The sequence below is a fragment of the Phalangium opilio genome, unplaced genomic scaffold (genome assembly GCF_054372755.1).
Source record: "Phalangium opilio isolate 3A_F unplaced genomic scaffold, DU_Popi_V2 ptg000002l_1, whole genome shotgun sequence".
Classification (NCBI taxonomy): Eukaryota; Metazoa; Arthropoda; class Arachnida; order Opiliones; family Phalangiidae; genus Phalangium; species Phalangium opilio.
The window spans coordinates 3,778,877-3,794,206 of record NW_028324144.1 but is presented as its reverse complement, the minus strand read 5'-3'; the positions used below and the strand labels follow the sequence as shown (position 1 = coordinate 3,794,206).

At 38.8% G+C, this 15,330-nt stretch overlaps 2 non-coding genes across 2 annotated transcripts; both read left to right on the top strand.

Moving 5' to 3' along the window:
• Nucleotides 1-43: 43 nt before the first annotated feature.
• On the top strand, nt 44-150 carry LOC149718347 (U6 spliceosomal RNA). The gene has a single exon (XR_016381433.1). It is a non-coding gene; the product is annotated as a U6 spliceosomal RNA (small nuclear RNA).
• Nucleotides 151-368: 218 nt separating this feature from the next.
• LOC149718346 (U6 spliceosomal RNA) lies at nt 369-475 on the top strand. The gene has a single exon (XR_016381421.1). It is a non-coding gene; the product is annotated as a U6 spliceosomal RNA (small nuclear RNA).
• The last annotated feature ends 14,855 nt before the right edge of the window (nt 476-15,330 follow it).

The following is a 15,330-nucleotide window of genomic DNA, read 5'->3' as shown; positions in this document are numbered from 1 at the left end:
TGAAAAACGGGGTATATATAGAAGTTGGGAGGGTGTAGATATTGTAGTTGCTTCGGCACTACATATACTAAAATTGGAACGATACAGAGAAGATTAGCATGGCCCCTGCGCAAGGATGACACGCAAAATCGTGAAGCGTTCCAAATTTTTTATCATTATTTTTATCCAATTTTAAGTTGATTACAAACTTAATTTGTAATATTTTTCAGATAAGCGATAGTTTAAATTAGTTGTAACACAAATGGAAAGAAACCTACTCGCAATTATGTGTCATTTGCTTAATATTTACTTTTTTCCTGACATATACACCCACTTTATGACTTTCTGGAAAACGGGGTATATATAGAAGTTGGGAAGGTACAGATATTGTAGTTGCTTCGGCACTACATATACTAAAATTGGAACGATACAGAGAAGATTAGCATGGCCCCTGCGCAAGGATGACACGCAAAATCGTGAAGCGTTCCAAATTTTTTTTACTTCCATAAACATCAATTAACCCAATATTAAAGATGGCCGCGGACCCGTTAATCTTTCTTAATATGTATCTATTAATTTCTAAGTAACTGTAAAACGGTTTGTCAGGACTTCTACTCTACAGATATAGATTTTTTACAGAACCACAAGCTTTCAGTCTGTTCTAGATAACGGTAGATAACGGTTGAATTGTACTTACAAATGACTGGCAACACTTCTCTGCAAACTATTTATATTAGCATTTTCCAGTAGGGTTATCCATAGTTTTCCGAGGTTTCTTAAACACTCTAATTTTAAAACTTTTCGAACGAACGAATTTTGCAAGTTGAGCAATTTTAATTGGAAACACAGTGTGGGATATAGACAAACTCCTTTTACCGCTAGAGGGGTTTTAACTTTGAGCTTGGGTAAAAGTTTCTGAAAGACTGCACCTGACTGCGTTTCCAGGGAGTGTCAAATGCAGCGCAGGATGTACAGAAAGTATTCGTTCAAACAATGTCCAAAACTAAACTGTAAGTTCGTTCAAAGAGAGAAGGAGGGAGCCTCCGGCTAAACGTACTCTACCGTACCGTACCTACTTAACCGCTCTGTTCCGCTACAAAAGAGCGCACCAAAGTTTGGTTTCCCAGGCCAGGGTGACAATGATTGGACAACTACAGCCCCAGATTTTCGCGGAAAATTTACCCAAAAACGACTTCTATGACAAGTTCTTAACGAGTTTGAAGTGAAATAAGTTTAAGATCTAGCTAGAAAGAACCCATTTAAGACTTGGGAATGTTCAAAGAGAATTTTACTGTAGGTCAGGTTTTATAGAGTGGTACTACGAGGGGAGGAGCTACGGGGACGTGACGTCAATATTGGTACTAGTCTAAATTGTACGGCCTGAGCTGACAACTTCCAATATGGCTGCCAAAACCGAGGGAAGACATAGGAAAGTGTGACGTCGCAAGAAAGTCAGTGGTAGCAGGCTATAGAGTGGTACTGAGAGCAGGAGCTACGACATGTGACGCCAATATTGGTGGTCTAAATTTTATGGTCTCAGCTGACGACTTCCAATATGGTGCCAAAATCGGGGGAAGATATAGGAAGGTGTGACGTCACGAGGAAGTTCGTAGTAGCAGACTATATGTCACTATTCCAAATTCCCTCAGTCATAAATTGGAACAATAATGGCTTGAATTTCTAAAACGGCTAGCTATTCACACTCTCTCGGGCTTTATTTGAAATTGGCACCTCCAACCAATCGCGTAACGCCCTGCCATTTTGATAAAAAAATTCCTATGGCATGCTCCACGTTGAATGAAATTTCGCACGCGAGATTTGATTAAAATCGCACGTGATGTGACAATCATGGCGCGAGATGTAGAGCGTGCCACGTCAATCTTGTTAATAAGAAGGCATTGCGTTACGCGATTGGTCGTAGGTGCAAAATTCAAATCATCTATGAAATCTAATTTACCTAGTTTTTATTTTGAAATCATTCGGAGCAGGTATTTCCTAAATATTTCACGATGAAGATTGGTCTTATAATTTGTAGAAAAATCGATAAAACAAATTCACCTGATTATCCTTTTCACTGCACCTTTAACGGCTTGAACGCGCCATATAATTTCTTTCGAACACATAGGACGCAAGACCAAAGAAAAATACTAGAAATAAAGATGTCACAACTTAAAAACCACGCTTTACTTTTAGGATTTGTTAAGCCTATTTGGCGCGTGTTTCGGATAGAAAATTTTGCGGGAATAAACAAAAAAAAAAAAAAGATTGAAAAAAAAAAATTGAGAAACAAGATTTTTCAAACGATGATCCCCAAGCTGTATAAAGATAAATTCTCAGTTGAAAAAATTTCTGACAATGAAAAGCGACTTTTTTCTTATCCCCATCTCTATACCCCTACCGTAGACGAGTAGAGGTTCCCCCTGGTTTTAAAATATAAGAATCAGGTACAAGAAACCAAAAAAAAAAATCCTTTATCTTTCCTTCTCAAATCGATTCAAAGGGATCAACTTGTCTTATATAACAAGAACTCATATACGAGCCAAGAACGTTCAAATCTAGAATGCAACATTTGGAAGAATTTTATGCCGTTTTCCATAGAGCTATCTCGGAAGCCTTAGTGTAATATCACTCATGCTTTGCCCATGGAACCTAAGCGGTACTGCCAAAGCTAAGCCCGTAAAATGGTTAAACACTTATTCTCAGGCGTTATATGGGTTCCTGCTTACGAATCGGAGGGGGGTATAAAACACAGACAAATGGGAGTTAAGTTAAAAATGGCAGCTAAGAAGGGTAGGTACGCTCAGCTTAGAACCAAAACAATATACTATTTGTTATGGTAAGTAGACGAAAACTTATTTCAGAATTTTACCAGTTAATTTAAACATTTCGTTGCAACAATTTTATTAACCATGTAACCAACAGAAAAGCTTAAAGAGCGTGTAAAATAATGGATTGAGTCGCAATTTGAACCGTGGTTTCAAAACCTCGTAACTCTAACTTTGAAACACTTTCAGGGAAATCCTTTTAGTTGATGATAGGTCCATTTGCATAAGTGGAGCTACGTCAATCAGGGCTGGAGATAATCGGATAAGAAACAAAAATAAAACTGAAAAATCAGATATTCATTGGTTCACCTTCCCTTTAATAAGTATTTATCCTTTATATTAAGAAAAGAAATGGTAGGTATAATTCCTCTAAGGGGATTTTCTGATTACGAAAAGAGATACATTATAAGAAACCAAGTGAATTCTGATACAATGTCTCTTCTCTGCATTTCAAAATCAGCTTATATAACACGCACAAAGCATTAAGCTTTGTTTCGGGCGTTTCAAAACCACAGATCCAAAATCTAATCAAAACAAGTCCAAGTAGTAAGTAATAATAGCATAAGTTTATAAGTGATATGTTCCATTTATAAGTATGACACTACCTATGCTTCGTAATGCTACTGAGAGACTTACAGCTCGAGCTAGTTCTAGCAGAACGACAAGCGAGAATTGACTGCACTCGGTTTTCCAGTCCATAGAGTTGCTACCAACCAATGAAATCAAAGTAAGTTCTCAAGCCCTGCCCACAAAACCCGCGTAGAAATTAAAGGGACTGTAAAGCCGGCATCTGCGGGCGGGTAAAAATTATTTGAATTACGTCAGAAGCACGTGACCGAGGAGAGGCGTGGTTCAAAGAAGCTCGTTTTATTTCAAAAACCACCGCTTCAGGGAATTGGCGCTGGAATCTCGCGAAAAACAAGGACTAGGTGTCCAGTCCCACTCTATATGGAGTCCTTCTATCTTGTTGTCACGTGGTGCTAGTGACGTATTTCAAATAACATTTAACCGCACGCCGATGGCATCTTCACGGTCCCTTTAACATAGAAGATATGGGGCACCATGCTTCCTATTAGCTGTATGCATTCCTGCCTATACTTATATTACTAATTAAGATTACAATTAATTTATGGTATAAAACTTTAGAAATTTTCACGTACGTACTTCTAAGAATCTTCAAGAGATAAGTGAACAATTTCAGGCCTGGACTAACCCTAAAACTAAACTACTTAACAATGGGGCCTAGATAGAAGGAGAGGCTTAAGTAGAAATTCCGCAAAACGCTAATCACCACTTCAAGACAAAGAATAAAAAGGATGGTTAGCTGCCAAGGAATTAAATTAGGATTTTTTTTTTACCCTTTCACTACTGTTTTTCTTTCTTTTCTTGTAACTCGGTTCTTAATTAAGTTCCTAAACAAGAGGCCTTTTTATCAAAGACAACGGCCTATACTTGTTCAAGAAAAAAATATACAAAACCTCACCGAAGGATGCTTTCCAGGAAAAAACGTGCTAAGATGAAGGCCTATCTCTTCAATTTAAATAGCTTAAAGGAAAGGTTAGGTTACGTAACATTATACACCTTAAAAGAACGGCTTCCTTTTTCTGAATATAAAAGGAAATTAATAGTAAAAATTAAATAAATTGTCTCTAATTACAAATGATAATTAGTACATTTAATTGTAATTAAAAATATTCAAGGACTACTGCGCCACCCGCCATTGCGATAGTGGTGTCTGCTAAACCGAAACTCTTACCCCTTACCTCTCTCAGCCTATGAGAATTCAACCAATGCCGTAGTGGTAAGAGGTTCGGTTTAGCAGACGCCACTAAAGCAATGACGGATGGCACAGTAGTCCTTGATTGTTTTTAAGGCTAATTAAATATACTAATTATCATATTGTAATAAGAGATAATTTATTTCATTTTTAATATTTAATTTTCTTTTATATTTAGAAAAAGGCCGTTATTTTAAAGGTATAATGTTATGTTACCCTGAACTTTTCCTTTAAAGGGATAGTAAAAGGCAGAGTGTTCCAAAACGAACATTCAATTAAAAAGGACAATCGTATCGATTTTAAGGGTAACAACCAGCTTTTAAATTTTCGTGTCTGTATTCCTTTAAAAACAAGTCTCGGATGTAGTTTAGTTTAAAAAAATGCCACTAGATGCTCCCATAATCGATGGGTGTGGAGTTAACTAGCCCTCTAAGCTAAACAAAGGCTAGTTTTAGCTCCGCCCTCATGGACGAGTTCTGATTGGCTAATGCCTTTGAGAAGGTAAAATTTACGCGTAGAATATCAGTCATAATGTTAGTGGTGCCACAGACAGGAGCTAGCCGACATTCGCTTTAAGTATCTTCCGTTGTATATTTTTCTATTATATTTTCAGTAATTATGTAAATTTAATTAATGCAATTTAAAACTTTACACGCGACGAGAAACTTTGGGGGTTGAAAAAGTATAAAGCATAAAAAATATTTTTTAAACAATTTTCGTTAACGAAGTAAGTAGATAAAAAACAATGAACGAGAAAAAATAATAAAAAAAAATGAAACACTCTTAACTGATGAACAGAATTTTCTCTCGAGACAGAAAAGGGTATAAAATTCATCATTAGAGCCCCATTCATACATACTTAAATGCACTAACCAAGGCTTAAGAAAAAATGAAACAGAGCATAGTTATGGTTATGGTTATGGAGGAGAGAGGTGTAGATGGAGTAGAAATGCTCATGGGCAATGAAAGTGTCCCAGAATACCTCGCGTACGCCCCTACCAAAGGGGATCGTTAAGTGTCGCCATATTAGTTTATAAGATATGTTCCATAAGTAATATTAGAGGCTTAATGAGAGCTAGTTCAAGAACGGCAACGTGAGAATTGACTACACTCGGTTTTGCTGCAGTCCATCCTCCTCTTTAGTCTGTACTAAGCCTTTGACAGGGCCTCACTAGGCGTCGTTTTACGAGAATCTATGACGTTTCACCTACGTCACTTCATGACAAGCTCTCATTAACGGGTGACACACTTGTTTGACCATTTCGACGGTACCAAGGCCCGAGGCTTAAACTTTGTCTTATATCTCACTTAGCTCATACCGTCTTTATTATTGTAGATATTTCAAAATATTCATTATGTTCTTTGGAAAAATAAAGAAACTAATTAGTTTAAAAACCTTCGCGATGAACTTTCTAGTGCGAACAGGACCTCCTTAAAGAAAAATTGATCCAATAACCAAAAAAAAAAAAATTCCATTAAAAATAGGGGGCGGAGGGGGTAGGGAATGCAAAAGAAAAGTTGGAGAAAAAGAAAAAAAATTCCTTTCCAATTAAAATAGTTCCGTTACGCAACAAGGCGTGGCGCTAGCGTTGTTTCTTTTGATATCTAGTAAAGTCTTTACTATTACTACTTTGAAAGTTTCTCTCGTATTGGGAAGCTCGGGAGCAAAAATTGGTTGCCCGGAGAGAGTTTGTAACTCCGGTTCTATAAGGATGATGCGAAAACGGAAAATGCGGGAAGCGTGACGTAACCATGGCAACGTCGTTAAGCCTACTTTTTAAGCGCATCTCTCTCTCTCTTTCCCGCTTTCTAAAGTATATAATATAGAAGTGATTAATTATACGAGGTTGGGATCGCGTCAAGAGCGATGTGTATACGTTTTGTTAAGATACCTATCACAACCCCCCTTGTCCTTCCTTGCCCTCGGGGGCTCTTTTCATACTACCCACTTCTGATCTGACTCTTGTCAAAACTGTATGACATGCGCGCGCACGTTTTTAGAATAAAAATAGAGAGGTATAGCCGCAACTATATGAAACGTACGTGGTACACAAATTCATTACTCGGTTTCATGCCCAGGGGAGAGAGAATCCAGAGAGTGAGGCAGGGAATTCAACTTGACTGTCGGGGGATGATGGTGCAGCTGGAAACAAAAAAAGTCCTTGTCAAATTGAGCGACATATTGTATTAACTCCAGATATGACAGACAAGTTGGGAAAACCAAAATATTACCTCTCCGAGTCAAGAGGTCTACTACTACAAACTTATTTACCTAGATATGGAATTATTTCTCTTTTTGAAGTAAAAATTTACGAAATATTGAAAAAGTATTCCAAGCATAGCGAATATACAGAAAAGCAGACGACATTTTACATCCAATAAGGATAAATCAATGGGGAAAAGAACAGGAAATGAAGTCTACGCTTCAGCTGTTTACCGTATATTCTGATAGCTACATTCACAACTGGTTTGCAGTGTAAACACTATCGTCTCGTCTCACCTCAACAATATTCTTGGTTTGCCAACATGAATGTTAACATTAAATAACACCAGAGCTAAATTGTAGCTAGACGCACTAATAGTCAATGCGCACCATAATGAGAATAAAAAGTCTGTAGCTACTACCTATTTACCATTAGCCCTTTTACTAGTCTAATTGCCACCATGATCTTTTCTTCTATCATAAAATCTTAACCTGATTATTTAAGAGTGTAATTAACTTTCGGCTCACTCTGAACCGTTAATGTCTCTTCATTTCAGACACGAAAATCAAAGCCCAAAGTTTACTTCACCTCAGGTCTCAATTATTTACTCGTTGTTTCACTAAGCCTATTGCGGATAATACTGGACATACCCGCCGGAGTTTAGGTCTTAGTTTTCTTCGTGAAATCACTAAATCAAAGATTATTCTATATACAGATGTAGTATAGCTTAAGTAATATATAAACAGCCATTTCAAATAACAATATTAAAAAAATCTTTGGAATATCAAAATGAAACAGAGCTTTAAAGCTACAAATGTACTAAATACTTCATAATTACGAAAAATACTTCCACATATTCACTTTATATTATAGAAAAAGGGAATATTAAGGTTCTGTATGATTTCTTAGCATATCAACACAAGGCTAACTGCTAACGCGACGCACTAGTGTAACAATGGACGGACACACACAGACAAAAACACAGACTGCTTTTTTACTCTTTCCGTATTAATTTTGAGTTGAGAAACAAGATTATCTTAAATATTAAAATAAATATAATTAATATTAAATATTTTCTTCGTTAGTTGTTCGCCTTATTGAGCGTTACATCGTTTTGATAAAGAACAATTAAACATTCTTCAGAGACTTGACTAATATTGGCGTTTGAAATGAAGCATACGCCGGTTGCTTTGCCTTACTCAAATAGGTAGTATATAAGGGTGTCGAACTACAGTTAAAAGCAAGAACAACCGCAATTGCGAAAACCTTTGGTGGACAACCCACCATAGGGAAGCTAGACGTTTCTCGTAACCCTAGCTGATCGCCGCGAATGTCTTAAACCAAACGATGACGATGGAGTTAGAAGCCAATGAGACAGATTGGTGTCTATGTGGAATAGACGGAAGACCAGTAGATGGTGGTGTTTAGAAGCCAGTATGTACAGAGTGGTGTCCAAGTGGGATGGACAAAGACCAGAAGATGGTGGTGATTAGAAGACAGTATGTACAGACTGGTGTCCAAGTGTAATGGACGAAGACCAGAAGGTGGTGGTGATTAGAAGCCAGTATGTACAGACTGGTGTCCGTGTGTGATGGACGAAGAACAGAAGATGGTGGTGATTAGATGCCAGTATGTACAGACTGGTGTCCATGTGGAATGGACAAAGACTAAAAGATGGTGGTGATTAGAAGCCAGTAAGTACAGACTGGTGTCCGTAGGGAATGGACAAAGACCAGAAGATGGTGGTGTGAGAACTCAAGTAGAGGAGCCATTTCCGTGACTGTGAAAGCAGTTCGGAAATGGCGAACACGTTTGCTCCGATTTGGAAACTGCGAACGCGGTCACGTGGGTGTAACAACAGACACACACACACACACACACACACACACAGACACACACACGGACACACACGATCGTTACAGAACCTCTCCGTGACATACGTCACTCGGAGAGGTAAAAAGTAACAAAATAGAAGCGACATCGATAATTCCTTTCTCCCCGTTTCAATTGTGTAAGCACGGTTATTTTATAAAGACTGTCCTACGTGATACCGAGATGCCACACAATTTTCAGAATCCATTCCAGTGGTTTTCCCTGACTATTTCCATGGGTTTTTCCCCGACTAGTTCCGTGGGTTTTTCCCCGACTAGTTCCGTGGGTTTTTCCCCGACTATTTCCGTGGGTTTTTCCCCGACTATTTCCGTGGGTTTTCCCCCCGACTATTTCCGTGGGTTTTCCCCCCGACTATTTCCGTGGGTTTTCCCCCCGACTATTTCCGTGGGTTTTCCCCCCGACTATTTCCGTGGGTTTTCCCCCCGACTATTTCCGTGGGTTTTCCCCCCGACTATTTCCGTGGGTTTTCCCCCCGACTATTTCCGTGGGTTTTCCCCCGACTATTTCCGTGGGTTTTCCCCCCGACTATTTCCGTGGGTTTTCCCCCCGACTATTTCCGTGGGTTTTCCCCCCGACTATTTCCGTGGGTTTTCCCCCCGACTATTTCCGTGGGTTTTCCCCTTGACTATTTCCGTGGGTTTCCCCCCCCCCCCGACTATTTCCGTGGGTTTTCCCCCCGACTATTTCCATGGGTTTTCCCCCCACTAATTCCATGGATTTTCCCCTCACAATATCCTATGGTTTTTCGTTACCAATGTCGCCCTTACTGAGCAGAATTATCAAGAATAAGGACAATTATCCAGTGAATCTTGGAAAAATAAAATTATAACTAATTAAGATAACAATTAGTTGACGTAAAAATTGGCGGAAAAACTAGGAAGCCGACGAGTCTAAGGCTTCTTTGACGTCAATAAGCTCCTCACACATCTTTAACCAAACCATAAAAAATTCCTCTGTTACTTCTACGTTTCCCTGTATACGATTATTAACAACTATGACATTAACGAGTTACAACATTTTTCCATTTAGGCTTAGGCAGTGAAAAAAATTGTGCCACAGAAGGAGGACCATGCAGGGACTGGTGGAGTTTGTCGCGCGAGGACTACTGGGGGGGATGGGGTGCGAGTCTAAAGCAAAGGTTGACGGTAGATAACAAGCTCCGGATCAAACAGAAAGGCCACTGGCCCCGAGGCTTAACGCCAGACCTATCGCGAGTAGCGAACCAAGGCCTAAGCTAATTAGACTAAGGATTCGAAACGGATAATGGTCTGTCTACGGGAAAGAAGGGGGATTTCCGAGGACCCACGTACATTCAAAAACAATTCTCCGCCCTCCATCTCCTACTGTGCTTTACAAGGGGTCCGGCATTTACACCAATTTCCGTACGCAAGATGAAATTCCAAATGAAATTTGCAGGAAGATTTTGACATGGTTGCCATAGATTTACCATTTCAAATTCCCTGACTTCTCCTGGTTTTCCCTGACCGTCTTATGTCACTTTCAATGTCACATTTGTAGATAGGTCAGATGACCAGTGCCGTGAACTTATCACGCTTGTTGACAAAAATCACGAAATCCCGCTGAAAGAAATGGGGTTCTTTTCTTGGGACTGTTGGACCCCTCGGTGTTTTGGGGGTCTTTTATTTTTTTCCAGTAAGAGTTTCGTTTACGACTGCGTTTTACACAAGGGACCCCATTAGCAAGGCTGCCGAATAAATTTTTAAGGTTTGTTAACTACACTATTTAATTTTACAGCCAACTGAGTTTTGATGATTTTAGAATTTTAAACCTCAATTGGAGTTACTGTCTCTTTATTATTGGTTAGCGCATCAAATTTAATTAATTTATATATTTTCTATTTTTCATCAACACAGATCCTTTAGAGGGGAAAAACGTTCTACAGGGGCTATGGGAAATTACATAGAGATGCTTCACCCTAGATGTTGGCTTTGCCTTCTATACACCAGTGATCAGCAGGTAAAAGGTTCTACAGGGGCCATAGAAAATACATTACGGAAGTTCTTTAAAAATCGTATCTCAGATATTGTAAAGCCTTATCAGAAGTATATAATACATCTCTTCGAGAGAAGTGTACCAGCACAAAGCGGGGTAATTGTAACATGATTCTTCCCAACACCAGATTAACATTCATTATAGCAAGGTTACTAAACGCGATAAATAGTTCCCTTATCATTACTCTATTAGCGCGTAACTGTTTGCCAAGGCGCATGCGCTTGTGGATTTTTGTCCCACGTCAAGACAATCAATGTTTGTGTCTACTTGATTGCTGAGGATTTAGTACCAAACAGCTATAGAATTCACCCTAGCACGGTGCGATGCCCATCTAAAGTTTGATGAGCAGTAGAGCAAAGAACTGGGATGAATCACGTTACGTAACTAAAGTATTAAGAGGATTCAGAGTGTCATCCTTCTTCTATTATCCCCTTCTGATAATATGTATATTTCTGTGAGTGGTTTGCGACTATTTAGTGCATCTAAATCAACAGAAAACTTTTTCTGGTTTCCAGTCTATTTAAAGACCCAGAGGTCAAAGCAGGGTAGCTTAGCTAGTAAATTGCCTTAATTAATCAAAGGTACTATACTGTTTCGCCGAGATACTTTGTATATAAAACCTACAATAAAAATACTGATACAAGTTCAAGACAAAAGACAACAAAACAATAGTTAAACCTAAATGACGTGAACAGGAGATCATTGGAACTGTCTAACCGGAGGTCTAACATTACGAGGTGATGCGAAAAAAAGAAGAAACTGCTGCCTCCAGGGGATATAACACGCCACCAGTATGAGAAAGAGACTAAAATAAAAAAGGACAGAAGAAAAACAGTACACAGGTCCGTCCAAATCGACGAAATAGGCTTAACTCGATCAACGGCGTGAAATTGGTCAGTTGGTACGGTTCTTCCGGTGGTCAGGTAGGCGAGAATGAAATAAAACAAACGGTGCGGAATAGGGCTTTAGGTTAGTATCAGGCTTCTACTGTCTACATTGAAACAACATAAACGGACAATTGGTGTATTGGTTGGATGGCGGGAAACTTTACGCGCTCTATTAAACCCAGAGCTAGCGCGGAAAACAGCCTTTCTTTCTTACTACGTTTGTCTATTTGTTATTTCTAGCTGCCACTTTTTAGGTCTAACAGGTTAAAGGATTGGTTTGAGCTTGGAGGATGGAAGTTTACACTGGAGTGGCAATCATACTCTATAGAGCTAACACTAGAGGGCCCTTTACATGCATGGTCGTAAAATCCACCTTATTCAGGATGCATAAGCCAAGGCTTAACGGACGATTTTTAACTGAAAAATCTATCAGGATTAAAATGATGTGTCTGCTTAAGTTCAGAGTTGAAACGTTTCAAACCTCCAATGTTTTCGACATTGAAGCAGACGACTCATTATTTTATTTTTTTAAACAAATTTTTTCAGTTAAAAATCGTCCCGTTAAGCCTTGGTACATGCGTCGAGAATAAGGTGGATTGATTAGTAATCCTAAGCCTAATTTTAGAAATACACAACTTTATCGACAAAACCAAGACCAACTCAAATATGCAAATTAAGTCTATTTTAGAAATAGACAACTTCATAAATAAAGCTAAGATTAGATAAGCCTTGGTACACGCTTCGGAAATAAGGTGGATTGATTAGTAATCCTAAGCCTAATTTAAGAAATACACAAATTTATCAACAAAACTAAGACCAACTCAAATATGCAAATAAGGTCTATTTTAGAAATGGACAACTTCAAAAATAAAGCTAAGATTAAGTCGATAAATATGCAAAATGATTAGTAAAGCTAAGTCTAATTATAAAAATGAAACAAAGAAAGACAGTTAGGCCTTATTCCACTCCACCATACCTTTAAAAGATTATCCCAGACATCAACCATTAAACGAAAGACCCCTTAATAGGAACTAGACCCAATCGAAGTCAGCCCCTTTTACGGATGGCACAAAGTCTTCGATATATAGTTAGGCCTAATTAACAAGGCTACCTCGGTTACACCTACGTCCTCCTCCCTCTCTCCTACACAACTTTTTTCCTTTTTTTCCTGGCTATTTCTTTCTTTCGTCCTGATACTAACACCCATGGCCTTATCTTGATGCCAACCAAAACCAATCCCCGCGCGCTGCACCCAAGGCTAAGTAAGAGATGGAGGCCCTCGGCCTTAAGGGTATCTCCTAGGCAAAGGCTTAGTATCGCCAATTCCTTTTATGGGTATGGCAGGATTGGAAGAAGAGGGGTTTACTGGGGATAGGGGGACCGGAGCAATTGGCTCCTTGTTTCGGGGCTACAGATTACGCGGTAGCTTGGGTCTTGGAACCCCAGAAAACCCCCTCTTTATAACTGTTTTGGGGTGAAAGTCCCCGCTGGAGCAATAGAGGAATGACGAAACCCCGCGAATCGAAGACGGGACGCCTTTCAATCGATACCAATCATGACTGATGAATTTGTTCCATTATAACATGAGTATAATACTATCATTTTTATCGGGAACACATAAAGCTATTTGGAATCATTGTGTACTTACCATTATCACTCAACGTATCTAGGCTGATTTAGTTGGGAAAAACTAGCTAGACTAATCAATATGTATGACCAGAAGTGAGATGAGACTAGAAGTACTGAGCTAACCAAATTCTTCATTGGCGAAAGTGAATATTCTTGATAAGACATCAACGGTTGGCCCTCTGGTAGCAATTTCTGAATTTTCTCTCCAAAAGGTGAGACGCTCGCGGTGGTAGACGGCCGAACTAGATTCAAGCACCCGCGTCCGTGTTTCGGGGCTTTAGGTTGAGGGGAAGGGGGTAGGAAATGTTTTTGGAACTGGACCAACTTTATTCTCTCTAGTGTGGGCGCGATGGAAGCGGCATAAAATCCTCAAATTTTTTCACTAGTGCCAGGATCTACTACAAATGCTAGAGCTCTTTATTTCTAGTCTCATCTTACTTCTGGTATGACGAATTTTACCTCGCGAATAATCTCTCTTGCTGCATGTCGAAGCTTAATTCCTCCCCCATTTTTTAAATTCCCTTATCTGTATTGGAACCCTGAATACATTACTCTATTCAACATTCATAAGATAATTGTGTAAATTCTTGTAAGGATGAGAGTGGGATCAAGGTGGAAGGCCCGACGACGATGCACGGCCAAAATAGGGATGCTGGAGAGAGAGAGAGGAACCAGAAGAGTAGGAAGAGATGGAGATAGTTGGGTTCGTTTCCTACATAGCTAGGATCGGGTACACCTGAATTATAGGGATTTTCTATATATCGTATTCGACCATCGTAAAAGACTAAAGCTATAGAATCCAAGGGGATGGTTCCGGGCAGACCAGACCAGCCTTTTCAAGTAGATTGGCGTTGGGGATGAACTTGGGAGAAAATTGGAGACCGTAACGAGCACCCCCTAGAATTGATTGCTATTCATTCCCAAACATGTTTAATTCAGCTAAAGGGGAAGACATTTTAAAGGCATTGTAAAATATATATATATTGTTAAAATAGGCTAGAAAGTGCTCGAACTATGTTTACTTAGTAATATACTGAAGTGTTTTTGATAAGTCTGCCATAATTTAAGGAGGATATTGTTTAGATTCTTAGATTTGGAGTCGAAAATGTAATTTCGATGATATTTTGATGTGCAAGCCACTGTTTTCGAGTTACGATTTAATTAGTAATCATTGTCTTAATCAGTTTCTTAATTAAATTTAACCGGGTCATCCGTAAAATACTACGTACAATCTTAACTCGAAATTGTGGCAAAATTAAGACAGTAATTTCTCAAAGAACGTCCCCTTTAATTTATGGCATACTTATTAGAAACATTCTGTTTATATAAGTGTTTATAGGTAAACAATCTAAGCCTAATTTTGGAAAGTGCGGAAATAGGGCACGTGAGCTTAAAGTTCCACGATTCAAGAACGATACAATATCATAAATGTGTTAGAGAATGAATAGTTATTCGTAAAATTGTATGATGTTAATTTTTACTGTTTCGCCTTTCGAAAATTGGTACTCAAGTTTGAAGATGTTTACAGATAGAAGTAGGGCATGGTTTAAGAGTTTATTTAGGCGTCCTAGACTACATTTTAACGTTTGCGATAAATATCTTTACACAATATTATATGATAACTACAAAAACAGTAAACAACGCTCTTTAGTATCTGGGACTAATGAAAAGAGTGGTATAACCGAAGACTACAATGGGAATGGGTTCTATCATAAGTTCATAAGATTGTTCCATAAGTTTGTCACTGGTTGCTGAGAGCTTGTCATGAAGTGAGGGAGGTAGGTCATAGATTCGAGGTAAAGTGACGCCTGGTGGGGCGTATCAAAGGCTTAGTAATGCAGACTAAATAGGAAGATGGACTGTGAAACTGAGTGTAGTCTATTCTGGCTTCCGTCGTTCTCGAACTAGCTCGAGGTGTAAGTCTCTCTGTAGCATTACGAATTAAATGTAGTGTCATGGTTATGGAAGGAACATATCACTTATAAACTTATGGTTCTCTAGGAAATAAATTTTGAGACAAAAATTATCTTTTTTTGTCATTTTGTTGTCCAGGTTACCGTAAACAAGTTTTAATCATATTGTTTTAGTGATAAAGCCCAAATTAAATTATCTCGTTCTTCTGG